This window comes from Gavia stellata, chromosome 6 (genome assembly GCF_030936135.1).
Source record: "Gavia stellata isolate bGavSte3 chromosome 6, bGavSte3.hap2, whole genome shotgun sequence".
Taxonomy (NCBI): Eukaryota; Metazoa; Chordata; class Aves; order Gaviiformes; family Gaviidae; genus Gavia; species Gavia stellata.
The window spans coordinates 10929866-10947670 of NC_082599.1; the positions used below are offsets into that span (position 1 = coordinate 10929866).

The following is a 17805-nucleotide window of genomic DNA, read 5'->3' on the forward strand; positions in this document are numbered from 1 at the left end:
AAGAAAGACAAAAAATAGTTGTTCAGGTAAGAAACAAACAGTGAGATACTCCAGACAGAAATTCTAATAGTAGAAAGAAGACTCTTTAGACAACCCTGACGACGAAACTACTTTATCAAGGCCAAAGGCTTGGAGGAAAGCTAAGGGTGGGGGTAGGGTTCACACTACTTTGTTTGAACTCTCAAGACGATCATTTCAGTTCCTAGTGCGGGAGGAGAGAGGGAAACCTCTTTTTGGTGACGGGCCTTGCTAGTACTTGGAGCAGCACCACGCAGAGTGAGTCTCTGGGCTATGGCCCCTCGGTTTCTGGACATGCCACAACACAGGTCCAACTCACGTGTATTTTCTTTTGGGAGCCTTTGATAACACATTTCAGTACACCAGTAATGGTGAACCCTTAAAAGAGAAATCACAACTTACATAGGCCTCAGAGATACGAAGCATGTACTGGAAAAAACAAAAGCAGCGAAAGGCCTACCCGTGGATGCTATTTATGCTTTACAAGTTCAAGTGGATAACCATTTCTATGTCAAAGAAAATTAATGGCTCCTGCAGTGTCTTTAACAGTCCTTCTTGATTTTACCACTACTTTTTTTGATTTCTTTGAAAGTTTCTGATCACCTTTAATCTAGATTTTGGCTTTAGGAAGAATAAACTGTTGGATGGTGTGACACCTTTTTGCAGATGACACCGCTGTTGCCAGTTGAGATCTTGAGATAGTGGTTACTTTGGGTTTCCTACCTTTGCTCTCATTTCACTTGCTGCAGATTTCTCTTTTGCATCTTCTTTCAGGTTAACTGTGTTAAGATATGATAATAGCAGCTAAACCAAAATGTGATACATCTCACAGTTTAAAATAATTCTTTTAAGGTCCTTTTTAGGTTTCCATCTCCAGTTCTCTACAGCTTGGAAGATGAAAAGAGAGCCAGAGAGTATAGAAAATTCATGTATTACTAACTTTCTTCCATTGCTTTATCTTGTAATGCCATCACTATCTGTGAGTGCTAGCCTAAATATTATTTTTCAGTTAACAGATTCAGACTCTACTGAACCAGTAGAACTGTCTCACTCAGATGCCAATCTCTATCTTATCTTATTTCTAGAATATACTTTGTTTGACAGGTTAATGACAATGAAGAACCAAATGGGGAATGAAATATAAATATTTCCTTTAGGGTTTATGTAGACATATATAGTTTTAAAGTCTGGCAGAGTGTCACCTGCAAAATATTTCACTGCTGCTTTTGTTTAATCTCACTTTTCAGGGCATAGCTCTTGCACTAAACTAGTTATACCTGCTGGAGCATATGGTTTACATCTCTGCTAAAAAAAGCCAATGTTATATGGTAGTACTACATTATCTCTTCAGATGAAATGACTCCCTACTCAGTGCAAGACTCTGATGTCATGATTTAACATCGTGACATAAGTATGAAAACTACCCTACCCATTTTAACCATGTGAAAAATAAATACTGCAATCCATACCTACTTGTCTGAGCTAAAATAATTATGATCCAATCAGTTCCCTATAACTTTATCAGGAGTTTTGTCTAACAAAAAAAAAAAAGAAAAGCAGATCTAGGCTATAAAGCTATTAGAGAAAAATTTGAAATGGAAGTACAGGAATAAATATCTCTTGACTTTAATGTGAACTGCTGAGCACTTCTGAAAATTAATGTAATCCATTTAAATTCTCAGCAGTGGATTTGGGAGCCTAACTTTATGTGATTGTTTGTTAAAACATTTCCACAAAGTGTACTGGACATCGAATACAGGAAAATTAGATTGCCTGGTGAAAATAACATTCTGTATCTTCCAATATTTAAATCCCTCCCAGTGAGGGGAGCTGAAAACAGAAATATTTTAAGGAACAATCCACTTACAGAGGTAATTTAAATAATAGAACACTGGATTATAATCTTCCTCTGCTATTGTCTATTAAAGATTTCACTTTTCCTTTGCACAATTTGCAAGAAAAATACAGTGGTGAAGAGTCATTTCTGAAATCTGGTTACAGAAAGTTGGCACAACTTAGAACAATCACATTAAGTGATTTTCTTTTCAGTCAGTGCTACACAACATATAGAATTTGATAACCATTTTTTTTAATCTGTCTATACAATCCCACTGTCTTCAGTGGTTTTATACAGAGGTGAGAGAATATCTGTTGCTGAACGAATTATGAATGAGGAACAGACTATGTCTTCATCTGGAAGAGGCCTATCATGACTCTCAATTTCACCATCTGTAAAATGAAGACCATGATACCAACCAGATGCCTAGTATTGTTATATAAAAGACTATTGTTATTTTACTTGCATCCCTTCTGGATCTAAGAATAGAAAGAGTAGCTGTCCCTAAAGGCTATATATATTTCTCCCTACCAGAATATATTGCAGCAGTAAAGACCACGTAACCCAAAAATTAACTTTTAGTTATTAAAAAAACTTCCCTCATTCCCCTACCAAAAATTTTCTTCCAAACTATTTCAGCGTAGGGGATCTGACTGGTTTTAGAGCACATCTGACTGATTTTAGAACATATTTAGAGCACCTGGGTACAGGTGAAGAGAACTTCTCCCTAACTGGTGAGTTAGTAGCCTTGCTAAATGCCTGCTGCAGGCAAATGGAGTAGGAGGCAAGAGTCTTATGAACCAGACATGCCTCACAAATGGCCAATTAGACCACTCCAACAAAAGAGTCGTGCTGAATATTGGATATTGATCTCAATACCCGTTCAGCTTTATGCTGCAATTATCTGACCAATGCTACAAATGGATGCCATGTTTCCAAGAAATTCCCAAGATAAACCACAAATCTGATGACTGAGAACAACCACTTTGAATAATGGATTGTCTATTTTTGACCTGGACCTAATGATTTATGCGTTCAAGGCTCAAAGCTTCCCCTTCTGGTTAAAGAACAAGAAGGAAACATGTAAATGAAGGAACAGGAGGAGTTCTGTGGGGAGCGACACTGGCAGAATGGCCAGCTCTGCATGCTGAGCTAAATGGAGCTCAAACTCTAATAAAAGCCGATGGGCAATGTCAAAGGGAACAAGAGGAAAAACAGAAGTAAACAATGATGAAAACTGTATGTTCTGTATTTCCCAACATGCCTGTCAAACAGTCCCGTAAATTGATCCATTTTGGTAGTGAAGAATCTGATCCAGTTATACAGATGGCTTGATTGCTAGCGTTTGCCAAGCCTGCTCCCAGCCCAAGGAGTGCAACATGTAGCTCAATGTTACGCTGAGGTTATGGCAGTGTCGCAAGCAGTTGCTCTCATTTGCTTTTCCTCCTCCCAATTGCCAAGTGTCTTCAGAAACCAACTTACCGAACTCTGAAATGCTCCCTCAGTGCCGTCATTCAAATTATGTATTGTCTTTACCAGACTGTACCTGGTGCCCTTCCAATACTCTGTTTAGCAATTGTAATGCAGCGCTATAATGGACATCCAGTCAGCCCTGTCAGATTAGTTCAATTGAATCATTTTCTGCAAAAATGAAGAATAATCTACAGTACAGAAATAGGCCTGACATTGGGAATTGCACTCCTTAAACCTAAATGTCAGTCTAATCCCCAGTGAAATCTTAAGTAAGGTAGGGATCAATCCACCTGAAATTTGCTTAAATGGGGACACAAGCAATGAAGGCCAGTTTGCCCATTTTTAAGAATGCTGAGCACTGCACTAAAATTGCAAGGCATTTCTCTACAGCCTGAAAGTTGCCTGAGTGCTTAACTACAGTCCTCCAGGCAGTATCAGAAAAAGCATTTTCTGGGGAGGTAAATGCCACTTTCACACCCAGCCTCTCTTTTGCTATCCAAACTCAAGCACACTGGCATCGCCATTCCACCTATTTCCCCTGGAGAAGGTTCAAAAGTTTGGCTACACATGTGTTCACATTAAATAGTATTGAAGCCACATCTCAACCAGAGGAAGGTAGAAGCTGAACCCAGCACCTAGGACTTTTGGAGAGGAAACATTTTTTATTTAGACTAATGTATACTTTAAAAACACTTTCAATGTTTACTAATGTAAAATGTATACATGCTCGAAAACTAGGTTTGGACCAGCAGTCTTCCTTCCTCCTGAGTGCTGCAAGTTAAGAGTCATGCTCTCTCTTGCATGTTGTTGATCTTCCTCTCTCTTGCATGTTGTTGATCTTCCTCTGTTGCTTTTATACCTGAAGATGAACCGCTGGGCCATCATGAGGATGATGAACAGTGTTATCACTCAGGGCTGGTACATAAAGCACTTTCCTAGGATGTGGGAGTTAAAACTGCTCAGACTAACTTCAGTAAGATCTCTCCCCTCTCCTGCTTCGCTTTCTAACCCCTGCAGTAATAAGCAGAAGATAGGCAGAAGACACTACACAAAGTGCCTTTCAGCAGAGGAGCACTAGGCACACTGGATCCCAGAATATGCTACGTGTTTGGCACATCTCAATGAAACATGGAGATACCTAGAAGTCTGGTCTGTCTTCTGGAGTCTCCCAAAGTCCCTTCTAATCAATGGAGGAAAGGAAGTGCCTGAATGTCCCTGTGTGAGTGTGTCTTCACTAGTCTCTCTGTAACTCAGTGATGTCAAATGAAGTGGATGACATCCCCATCCTTGGGGAAGACGTGCAGCATTCAGCAGCTCTAAGTTTGGCACCTAAATGAGGCAGTCTGGTTTTCACCCTAAATTCTGAAATAACCATATTTCAGCTTAAAACCTAGAAATGTGCCTTAAAGGGAAAAGATATTAACCACATGATAATAAGGCAGATATCCAACACTCTTGAAAACAGAAGCTAAATGGACCAAATCTGTTGAAGAATTTCATTTCAGTAATCAACTTTTATTAAACAATGAGAGGTTCATGCAGATTATGCCCTGGAGGTGAAAGTGTTGGTTTAGACCTGTAAGATTCTTCCTCAGTTGGGTCTTTACCCCACAGATTCACATGTTAGCAAAAATAATCTACCAAAAGACCTAGTCTGACAGTCTCCTGGACGGGTTCACCAAAGATGGCTTCTAGTGGTGGTACTTTCCTCTAGAAGCTAATCTCAGGCTTGAGCTGACAAACATAATTTTGTTGGTCCTGCCTACCTCTGTATTTATTTTGAGTGTTTATATCTAGGATTTTTTAACAGTTGTTCACTTAGTAGGCACACGCAGGAGCATCTTTCATGTTGATGATTTTCTTTTTTTAGTACTAATCTTAGATACATTTTTTTTCCCTCTAGTCTTTTTAAATACTGAATAGTACTGCAGATAGAAAGCTAAACCTAAAAAAAGTCAAAGTTCAGGAATATGGGCCTGGAATACCATATAGAATGCTTTAGACCAACCAATAAAGAGACCAACTTTAGGATGAATAAGGTTGAGGACTGGTTTACTCTGGCTGTTAAAACTGGGCATAGACTAGGCTGCAGGCATACTCCCTGCAGACGGGAAGCTGGGAGGAGCAGCCCAGCTAGCTCCAGCACAAGCTGCCATCCTCCCAGCATGCCTGGAAAAGAGCAGGTATATTGGTCACTGGCTCAGGCTGAGGGATGAGACTCTGAGGTGTATGGAGGTATTTCAGAGCTTCTTTAATATGACTTACAGATATGTGAGGAACTGTCTGTTTGCTTATTATTTGCTCTAATACAAAAGATTAAATCCAGTAGAGGGGTCTCTTTGAACAGGTGACAGTAGCTTCAGCACTTTTAACCACCCACCTTCATGGGCCAGTATCATCCTTTCATGCCATATCTCCATTCTCAGTGCATTGCTTGGCAAGGAGAAGCTGAGGAGCCAGAATAGGCTGGATATTAGGAAAAATTTCTTTACAGAGAAAATGGTGAAACACTGGAACAGGTTGCCCAGGCAGGTGGTGGAGTCACCATCACTGGAGGTGTTCAAGGAATGTGTGGACGTGGCATTGTGGGACATGGTTTAGTGGGCATGGTGGTGTTGGGTTGACAGTTGGACTTGATGATCTTACAGGTCTTTTCCAACCTTAGTGATTCTGTGAATATGAGGACTTGAGTGGTGCCTCTCCATGGGCAAGGGGCTGGTGCACAGCAGCTATGACTGCTCTGTCTGCTAAAAGCAGCCAGGAGAGAAGGGTAGAGGGGGAAAGCAATTTCCAGTTCCTGCTTCTGGGATCAAGAAGGAGTGAGCAGAGCAATTGCTGAAGGGAACACATCCCCAGGAGTACAAACTACCCCCCCCCCCATGCCTTGAGTCAGTTCTCAGCAGCAGCCACCAGCACAAGACTGGAGGTTATTTTAAAGCACCTCGAACATGCTACCGCCTGATTTTCTTAAGCCAGCAGTAAATACAGAAGAGTTCAAAAACAATACCTAAGAAATAAAATAAAGTCCAAGATAATTCTGGAAAAGTTCTGAAGGAGGGTGAGAGAAGTGGTCATCTGAGATACATCTCTGTAAGGACTAGCTAAGGAGCAATCTACCCTGGGAAAAACAATGCTGGGACAGACAGAAACCATTAGTTCTTTATTTTTTTTGCTCTTGGGCACTGTTGTGTTCACATTGCTAAAAATCAAGAAAGAAAGTTGGTTGGACTCAATGATCTTAAAGGTCTTTTGCAACCTAAATTATTCTATGATTCTATGATTATGTGAAAAAATTAAAAGGTGTGAGGGTTGCTATGAAATTGCCAGTATTCACGCAGTTGCCCAAAGACCAGTCAAAAAGTAGCAAAACACCCATATTCTATCCCAGGAGTAGTACTGACACATGACCAAATAAACAAGAATATTATACACTAAAAGACCAGATTCCAGCTGATTCAGTATCTGACTTTAGTGTTCAGATACAACAATGGTGCCGTTTTATCCTTGCATGAACCTCATGAAATCCATGAATTTTGTGTTTCCAGATTGGGATGATAATCTCAGCCATGCACTCTATTTCCACACGCACCCACTGCACTGCAGCCTAGGCAAAGAACAGGCAGAGATTGGAAATCAGTCCGTCTTGCCTTATACTCTGCAGCAAGAGTATTCCTTCTAAAAATAAATACATAAGATTATGGTATAATTCTACAAACAATTAGTTAATGTGATTATGTATATGCTCATTACTTATAAAAATGTCTCTCTTTTTAAAAATCTGCTGAGCTCTTGACCTCAGTGATTTGTATTAGACTAGTTCATGTTTTAGAAATACACGGCAGGAAAATGGGCCACCTACTTCAGGATTTGCCTGCCTTCTTTTAAATTTACAAGTCTGAAAAGATGTGCCACCATAACAAGGGTAGGATTCATGTATCTGAACTCAGCAAATCTTTTCTTCAAAATTTTCTACAGCCTCAGAGCCCACACTATGAGGAGTTTTAAGAATACCTTTTCTTTTTTTTTTTCCCCGAGAAGGACTATTTCTGTTAATGTCTATTATTCTGTCACACTTATTCCAGCTGAATTTCATCTACCATTGTGCTCCTTAATCCCTCAATGTATTTAAATCCATCTGGAATTTTTCTAAATCCTCCATAGTTCTTCCTAACAGAGACAATTTGCCCATGGGGTACCACTAATCTCTCTACGCGCTGAGAAGCAGCAGTTCATGACGAATCTTTCTCTCCTATCTCATAACCAGTTCTTAATCCACAGTGACACCCTGGCCCTTGCTCTGTGACTCACTCTTCTTAAAGTCGGTATGAAGAGCATCCCATTTATCTCCTGTTGATTTGAAGGGTAGGTGAAACTTGCGGTTTTGCTGCAACAGCAGCTTTTCTCCTGAGAGAGTCTGATGTATCTCATCAGAAGGTGCTTCGCTCCTGAGGGTCTTACAGGTGAGGTGCTGCCACGAAGGAGAAGTCCCTGGCACCGTCTCCTGGAGGCCGAGACTCAGTGGCCTTCAGATACAAATAGACAAGATTTAAAATGTGAATAGTAGCTTATCATTGATGTGGTCTCAGATCACAGCATTTCTTCAGCTCAGAGAAGCTGAAAGCAATAGCAGGAAAGCTTTTATTTTAAGAACACAGTTAAATTTTTTTTCCTTTTCTCTTTCTTTTCCTTCTTTTTTTTTTCTGCTAAGATTAGTAAATATTTTAACAGGCAACATAATGGGAAACTCAGTTACTGAAGTATGAAATAGAAGGATGTGAACCTCTTTGTGTGCAAATTTCAGAAGTAGCTGAACTATGGAAGAGCTGCTGATGCCATCACAATAAACAGATGTAGCTTTACCAAGGTTTCTCATGAGATTTTCACTCCTCTCTTCCCACTGCCTCCTGTCTCCTGGGAATTGGCTTCATGGCACTTGCCAACACACCAACACCACTACTCTCTGACCTGAAAGGTCACTAACCAAACCTGGCTGATTTACCTGGTAGCTACCAACATCTGAGCCACATGCCCTGCAATCCAGAGGAAAGATGTCGCATTTGCCTGAAGAGGGAATAAATGGTGTATGGTGTCAGCTACACATGCCCTGTGGAAGGAGTGCGTGCTCCTGCCACCTTAGGTAGCACACAGCATGTCAGAGAAGACATGGCAACACAGCGACATGACTCTCCCATTCTCATTGTGTTGGGAACCACTGGTATAAAGCTATTGAATCCAGCCTTCTTCAACTCCTACTTCTCTTTTTCTAGACACAAAGGAAGCTTCACTCGTCACAAGAAAGATGCATATTATCCATACAATGGAGAAGAAACTGAGACATTAGAGTGGTTTGCTCCAGGTCACAAAGGAGATAAGCGGGAGGCAAGGACTACTGGGAACGTTTTAACATCAAAGTAATTTACAGTGTTGCCATTAAATTCTTTCTGAGCCTACCAAGCCTAAAAAAAAACATTTAGACACCAAAATTGTATTTATTTCTCTTGTCTGGAAGTTCCCCTGAGAGTAACTCATCTGATAACCTATAATGAAAGTCCTGGGCACTGATGCTTCAAGTCCATGGCGTTACAGCAGCGTGCCTTGTCTGAGTTTGAGTCTTTTGTCCGTGTTTCAGTGTAGTGTCATATATCTTGAAGCACACATCCCCAGTAAAGACTTAGAGAAGGAATGTATTTCAGCACTAAGTGGATTTAATTTGGTTTGAACACTGTCTGTGCCTTAAATTTAGTTAAATAATGATTAATTTTGTAAATGGTTCACATTTGTTCAGGATTCATGAAAGCAACCAAATAGCTTCTGAGCACAGAGCTACTCATGGGATTGTTTGAGAGCTGCCTGACTTCACAGCACTGTTATCATAATCATTTTAAGGACACTGCAATTTTAGTGCATTGGGCTGCAGTTTCATTTTTCTATGCTTGTTTCCTCAAAGGCTTTATTATCCATAAAACCTTTTTAAGCTTACGTCTGTTTTGACAACTCAGCAAATTCCTATTTTCCGTAATTTTTTCCGTCTTTTCCCACCAGTAAGTGTGAATTTAAACCTCTTAATATAGACAGATTCAAGTCCAGACCAATTTGTAACACAGATGACACTTGGTAAAAATCAATGGCAGTGGTCAGGCTATGAAGGTCACACAAGATAACGGCATCATGGAAACACAAGAGTGATAGAGAAGTCGAGAAGGATCAACTCTCTAGAGTTATAATGGAAGTGTGACGCTGTGCCAGCCTGTACTTGCATTACTTCAAATATGCACTACCTCCAGCTGTGTTAATAGCAAGGAATTCATACAGATGCTTTGTTGTTAGCAGAAGCATAGAAATAATGGCAATAATCTGTGCCATAATTGTGATATCCTTCTTTCTGAGACTGAAATGGACCCCACCAAAGTACTCCCTAATGCATTTTAAGCTGAATGTTAGAAACAGTGCTGAAGTCCACTTGTCAGGAACCCTGAATCTCTGATGCAAAAAAGCCTTGAAAATGCAAAATTGTTCTTTCATATCAAATTACTCCTTCATACAAGAAATTAATAAATGAGATTGAGGACAACTGATGATACACATTTTAATGCATTTCTGCCTTTTCATTCTTTCCCTTGCTTCATATCTTCACTCTTTCTTCAAGGCAGCTTAAAGCCCAGACCAATTTATAATGCAAATGTTTTAAATTAAAAATCACAAAGAATATCCAACAACCTAGTGTTAAAAGAAAGAAGTTAAAGAAACACAAAAATTTCTGTCAGAGATCCAAACTTTAAGGATTTTAAAACTGACTTTTTATAAAAATCATTCTCCACACTGTTAAGAAATTAACTCTAAATTTATTTCTACAGCAGATATACCTAGTCTTTAGATTGTGGCATACCTTCTTGAAACAAGTGCCAGTGGAAAGCCAAAATATATACTTGAAAGAAAAATTTAAATAGTTTCTCCTTTCCGATTTATTCTCTGTGTTCTGAATTAGTCCTCACTGATTTTCTACTTAGGAAATAGCATTTGCATGAAATACAAATGATTTAGAGTGAGATTAAAATTAGTTCATTCTAATTTTTAGTGGCCAGACATTGACATTGTGTACATGTTATCCGAGTTAAGAAATTAAAAAAAATTTTCAGGTGTGAAAATTATTAAATGATGGCATATTTTATATCTGAGCTCCTCATGATTTGGCAGAACAGCACTGTCGAAAAAGTACTGGTAGACAATAGACTGCATTATGATTCAGTTTGCTGCATTCCCAGGAATCCTGATCTTTGGCTTTCTCCTTCTCACTCATTTCAAAAGCTTAAAATTCATCACTGTTATAATGAGCTACATGGTAATTATCCGAAAAAACCTGTGACACTCTGAAAGTATTGACCATATGGTATTACTGCAGCATCTCAGGGTTTTAATGACTACCACTGTTTATAAAAACAACGCCCAGCTCACAGCCCCATCCCTAGTTCAGGGGTATGTAATGTGCAGCTTCAGCGATTAAAGGTCTCTAGCCCGGAGACAGCAGAGTAACCTGAACCTGCTCACAGAGAGGTTGTGGAGTACCTGCACTGGCTGCTCTCCCAAAAAAGCCGGCATGTGATACCTGAACAAGGGATGCTAACGTGGCACAGAAGGCATGGAAGGACAGAAATGGGAATGTCTGGGAATGTCTGTTCTGGGAAACCAGGCAACAGCTATATCTGTTCAGCTAAGTGGAGAGATACAAATGTGAGCTGGTCCTTGTGGCACTACTGGGGACTCCAGGCGCACTCCTACAACTACCCGTTGCCTTTCATCGACTGAAGGTACCAGAGTGATTCCCTGCCATTACTGTTGCTAGTGTGACAGATTGGCTGGTCACCAGCTACATCAATTAAAAATTTTACTCTGGGTGTTCCTCTAGAGGTAAAAATGCACAGCTGGTCCCCCTAGAAAGCAGAGGAAAACATCTGGGGAAGTGAAGCCCTAAGAGGAGGGAAAGATGGACCCTTGGAAAGTATCTTCTTTTGTAAAGTGACCTACATCAGCAGGTGAGAATCATGTTCCGGGATAATATATTTCAACAGATTTTGGAAGCACGAAAGCTAAGGGCAACAGAAGTAGAACAGACTATCATCCAGTCTCTGCACGTACAACAGATAAGAAGAGATTCAAAATATTCAAAGCTGAATTCTTGTATTGAAAAAAAACTGCACCAGTATTTATTGCTCTCTATGGCAAAGCTACAGTAACTGCTGTTTTTCTGTTATTTTCTTGTGCATGAATAAGAAACATGAAGTACCATTTTCCTATGGGAATACATAATATCAGAATTAAGGCAGTGAAACAGTAATGTGGGGGATATGATCTCTAACTTTCTAAGTATCATAAGGAAACTGGAGGGAAAAATAGTTTTATATCTAGAAAACACTAGGGAATGTGAATAATTACATATGAAGAGTTAGCTAAGGAAGATTCTAGATTTATGTCTCTTCACTAATTATGGTGCTGAGACACAATGACAGAATTGTCTCCATTGGTTAAATTCATAGGCAAGTATTTTCTATCTGTATTATTTAAGTAGGGGGTCAAGCTATGTTAACAGAAGCAAAACTTCCAGCTTTAAAAGCAATGATAGACATTTATGGAATTTATTTATACAAGGGTAGAGACTGCTAGGGAAAGTGACAAAGTGAGGGATAAAAATTTTACATTTGACTTCTTTTTTAATGTGAGCAATGCTGTCCCTTGCTGATTTTAACAGACTTTAGTAGCAAGAGCTTTTCTCTTTTATGTATGTTTATAATTCCTTTTAGTTTTTAAAGCTAGTTGTAGAAGTTAAGTGAAGAATATGCACAAATCTTTTTCCCTTGATAAAGTTGCAGGCAGAATAACAATTTTAAAGAGGACATTGAGATATGCAGAGAAGGTCAAATCAGTGTTTCTGTATATGTATTAAAGGACAATAACATTTTGTTATTATTTACTAAAAATAGCTGAAAAGTCGCATGCAGTACAAAAGCTCAGCTTCCAAGAAACATCAAGACAACAAAGAACAATAAAACCTATCAGCCCTGTTTGATTGTTGTAGATATTGTGATTAATTTTCTTCTATTTATTTTAAAATTTATTTTTAAATGCAATTAAAATGCACTAAATATTTTAACCTGGTAGGGGAAACAAATAATGAAGATCGTAAAAATACAATTCTTTAATGACTTGCCTAGGAAAACAGAAAACTTGGGGAATAAACCAAGAGTTCTGTACAACCCAGCTTCAGGGTCCTAACCTGAACACCATTCTGTGGAAAGTAATCATTATATGCAAAGCAGTATCATTTATCACCTTTGTAAATGTGGAGAAATAATATCAAGCATTTGGAATTAACCTAACCCCTTCAGCACGTTAAATGGATCAGACTAATCATATTCCATAGCAATTTTATACTATGAACACAAGATCCATTTTCAGCTTTTTCACAGCGTCTGAGCAGAATAGCAGCTACCTCAAACTAAATGCCTGGAAATGCATGTATGACCCAATTAAGTTAACATGTTGTGAACAGATTTACAGCCTATATAATTTTACATAGGCCGTCTGGAATTGAGAGTTAACATATGACAAAACATGAAATATACAGGAATTGCCTAATACAACAATGCCAGAAGTTGGCTCACAAGCTAACAGAGCTGCCATGAGCTGTCTGTGATCTTGTATTTATATGAAAAACTGCAAGCACATGCATTCTGACAAATCACAAAATAGGACAGGTTTCTCTCCACTGGGTGTCCAAGCATGGCTTCAGAAAAGTGTGACTTGACTTTGAAGCTCAAAAGACTGTGATAAGCAGTGAAAAGAGATGAACTTTCTACTCAAATTAGGATTTTTCTTAACACATTTAGGTCTAACTACTCAATCTCATATTTAAGAAACTGCACAGCAGCTTGACTATTTAAACTGCTGAGCACACAGCAGCTTGCATTTAGTTTTACTGGAGGTGGTAAGAACTACATGTTCTGGAAAGTCAGGCTTTGGGTTTCCTCATGAGAGGCTCAGGAGGCTAAACATTGTTTAAATGTTTTGATTGTGGGATCTTGGCCCTCAGCTTAGAGCATATCCTGCCAGACAAACGGGAGTGTTGTCTAACCCCAAAAAAAGTTTTCCATACTTGAAGAACAAGAATTTCAGAACGTAGGGAGAGTTCTTTTGTCCAAAGGCAAAGACTGATTTGAGAGCTCACACTAACGTATCCCCACTATAACAGAGAGGTATTTTATAACTATGGCCAAAGTAGCACTCAGATGAAAATAACATCCTGTTGATAACTTCATTTTATAAGATTACTTCAGAATTTCAGAGCTAAAATTAGTAGAAACAATTCAAAGCAGTTACACTGAGAGAGAAACAAACCTCTTTCACACATTCTACAGTGGTAGAATACCAATTTTTTGAAGGAGAAAAGAATGAACAAAGTAAATCACCCAATTTGATTGGTTTCTCAGCATAATAAAGTGCTGAAGCAGCACAGTGGAGGATTTGCTGGACAATTTTCTACACTGAAACTGTCAATTCATTCCAAAGCTTAGTGCTGATGGATATTATGGATTGGTATGGATTGCACTGCTCCAACTATCTGAAAGGTCACTCGACAAACACAGCAGGAGTGACCTATTGTTCTTGCCATTGACAGTCAGACTGCCGTTTTGACAAGTCTTTAAACTATCACAAATCTTTTCTTCAAGTATTACATGGAAATGTTTATCTTTGCTTTGTGGCACAATTAAAAGCTGGCATCTTAGGAGTTCACTGAAGCAGTCTTAATATCTCCTTGGGTCACCCTTGCAAAGCCATGGAATCCTGAGAATCTAATAGTGAATGGATCACCCCTGACATCTGTCAACTATACCACCGAGTATAATCTTTTCAGTTCCATTTTCAGATCAGAAGGTGAAAAGAACTCAAGCTATTATCCCCAGTGTAAAAATATGTTGGACTACTTCCCTTTCTCACCAAAAGACCACTCTTTCAGCTGTAAAAATGAAGCTTTGCTGCTCCAAAAAATCATGGCCAATAAAAATTGATGGATTGAAACTATGACCTATTGCTTTATGGAGAAGGAAGAAAACCATACAAAGATGTAGTACTGGAAAATAAATAAGTACCTCTCGTTATATTTTGGCATTTCATTTTGTGTGCACAAGTTAAGAGTGGATTAAAAAAACCCACCTAGATCATAATTTTAAGTTTGTAATCTTAAATGTGCTAATTGCTGCAAGAAAGATAGTTCACATATGAATTTGTCTAACATTCAGGCTGTTAGAAAGATATATTTCATGCCTACATTTAGCTCCAGCTTTCTCTCTATTTAAAATAGAGAACTATAAAATAGCATAAATATCTGAACACAAAATCACAGAATCATAGAATCATTTAGGTTGGAAAAGATCTTCAAGATCATCGAGTCCAACCGTAAAATATCAAAGATCAGTTGTGAAATCAATTTCCTGAGTAGTTAGAGACTACAACCACCTCTCAAACAGGAGTGATTTTAGACTGACATAGATTAAAGGTCTGACTAGGAATAGTTCCAGCCCTTTTACTTCACTGTATGAATATAACATGCATGTACAGTTATATATAAATGTGTAACATGCACCTAAGCCATTTATTAATACTATTTATTTGCCACATGCAGCCAGTAAGATTTTGGGTACAAAACCTTAATAATACAAGAAGCTTACTAAAGAAATGTTCCTTAAAAGGACATTAAAATGTCTCTTCTGTGCAGTGACAGTTAACAAACATCCCTTTCTCTATCCTCTCTCCCCCAAGAAAAAATACAATTACAACAACATTCATGAAAACAAGTCCTTACTGAAACTCCCGGCTACACTGATCCAATTGCTCTCTAAGGCCACTTTATGTACTAAAGAAATGGATGTGGAAAATACTAGTACGTAACAAATCCTGTTGTTGTTCACTGTTCCTGCAGAGTGGACAAGCCCATTTTTAGCATGTGGAATTTCCTGAACAGGTTTTGTTATTATAAAATTCCAGAATATATAAATTTGTTTTTGCAAAATATGGGGGTTTCATTTTATTCTTACATTTCAGATAGACCTATTCAAAACAATGACAACAACAAAAATTAAACCAGTATATTTTGGAGTTGAAATGCTGAGGAGGGTCAAATCACTGAAGAGTTATAAGTCACTGGCTAGGAACCCTGAACCAAATTCTGTTTGCTGCAGATCAAATACAACATAATCCTGGTACAAAAGGATTTTTTCTTTAGTTCAACTCAATCAGCTAATTCTCTTTAATAATTAACTCATTCTAGATTAGGAACTGAAAGAAAAAGCATGAAAGCTTATTCTTTTTTTCTCTAGGGTGACTTTGGAGAAGATGACATCTAGTTGTATTCAAAGTGCTAAGTATATAGCGAGGACTTATCAGTTAAGTTTTCTGAATACAGATAGTACGTGCTTTGTGTAATGAGCTGGTTAACATTAAAAACTAAAATTGTTTTGATAAACTTACATTTTTGAATTCAAACCATTTGAATTAGTTTCATCTAACTCATTGCAATTTTTTTATCATCATTTCTGAGCATTTTTAACAACATCCCAATGTTTATCTGAAAGCATCTTGCCCAAAAGTTACTAAAATTGTAATAAACTAGTATATAAGAAAAGTCCCTTTTGTCTTTCTGGTATTGAAAATGGTAAAGAAGCTGAACAAATCTATGCTAAATTGTATTTGTGTATATGGAGTCCTCTGGGATCAAGAACCTTTGGACAAAAGACCTTCTTCAGCAAGTTTCACTGAATAATAATAGACATAATTCCGGGAAAACCCATCATCAGGGGACTAGATAGGAAGAAAACCAGATAAGATGTCACAGTGAAGAATCTACATGCTGTGAAGACTGAAAGTCAGAATGTCTCCCGTTCCATAGAGCTGTGAAAGCTCTAAGCTTTTAGAGAATTGATGAGCCAAATAATTCTGGATGGTCAAGGGAGTTGATGTCATTAAGATACTGTTGGATATAAAGACACCTTCCAGACTGATGTGAGTTAAAAGGCCTGGGGAAAGTAGCACTGAGCTGGGGAAAAACTAGCTTCTACTTCTTCACATAGCAATCATAGGCAGGAACCAAGAGGTGTGGTTAAACTAGGGTATCACATCAATTTCTGGTAGACTGGTTCCAAAAACACAGAAGGCCACTCCTGAGCACCCCCCTGGCAAAAAACAAACAGAAATGTAATCTGCCTGAAGGACTAAGATACAACCTAGACAAAAGACTGTAAGAATACTCTGTAATAACTAGCTTTCTCCTGGAGCAGGTTCTTGAGCGCAGTGAGCCTGCTACAGGAACCAGTCAACAAAAATGAATGTTTCAGGGAAACAACTGAAAAGTGTAATTGCAAAAGTAGTTTAAACCTGGTTAGTTAAATCCAAAGCACTTGGTCATTAAATAATGATTAAAGGTGGTTATTGATGCACAAACAAGTTAACGGAAGTATGAGGACCTCAAATAATTTGGGACTTTCCTTAAAGCAAGTCCTCCACAACTCCCAAAAGGTCTTTTCTAAACTCTAGAGCTGGGTTTCTTTATAAAGTGAATAAAATTTAACACTAAAATGGTAAAAATAAAACTCAAGATGGGACAGGATAACAATGCAAGGATCTGTTAACATAATTCTCATCCACACTACGTCTTCACAAGGTGAGCTCTTTCTTTCAGCATCTCTCATTCCAGTAACTACGTAACTTTTATTTTCTGCAGGGTAACCTCTGAGTACTTATGAAGTATATTCTTTCCATTATCTCTGAGAAGGGGGTGTTTGTTCCCTACTTTTTGAAAAGTCTCTGTCTCTGTCTGCCTCTGATGGTTGCAGGCTGCCAAGCCTCAGCTTTCACTCTCCTCTCTTCTGCCTGTCCCTCCATGCACGGTATAAAATTTCTTATCCCCAAATGGCATCCTTTCTTCATGATCCCATCTTTCTCAAGAGTAGCCCATGGGAGAAAGCAAACAAGAAACTGATACCCGGCCACATGAATTTCAAAGCAACACGGTGTGGTAAAATCAAGAATCCTTCCACAATCCTATTGCCTTCAATCCCATTAATAAGTTTGAGACAGTCAAAAGAATCAATCCATGCTACAGAAGTTTCTGTCTCAGTTTCTCTATAATGCTGGGCAGAAATTTGTAAGCCCATCCTAGAAATTCTTAATTTCTCACAGAAGATTATTCAGGATGGCTAACCAAATATAACATTGTTCTCACAGGGTGTAAAAGGATGTAGAAGTGCCCCCCACATCTAGACTCCCAAATGTTCCTGTGATAAACTGTATCACTAGGGGAAAAAAGCTGTCTTCTGAAAGTATAGTATTAAATGTCAAATTCATTAGTGACATGACCTGAAATCATTAGGTCTTTCTCTCTAAACTAGCTGCATAGGTGATGTTTGGATTCCTATATGTGCTATTTTCAG

At 38.5% G+C, this 17805-nt stretch overlaps 1 protein-coding gene across 1 annotated transcript in view; it reads right to left on the reverse strand.

The window, feature by feature from the left end:
* The window catches only part of PTPRN2 (protein tyrosine phosphatase receptor type N2), a 674672-nt gene that overhangs the window by 382091 nt on the left and 274776 nt on the right, over nucleotides 1–17805 (reverse strand). The gene's annotated exons all lie outside the window — the stretch shown is intronic.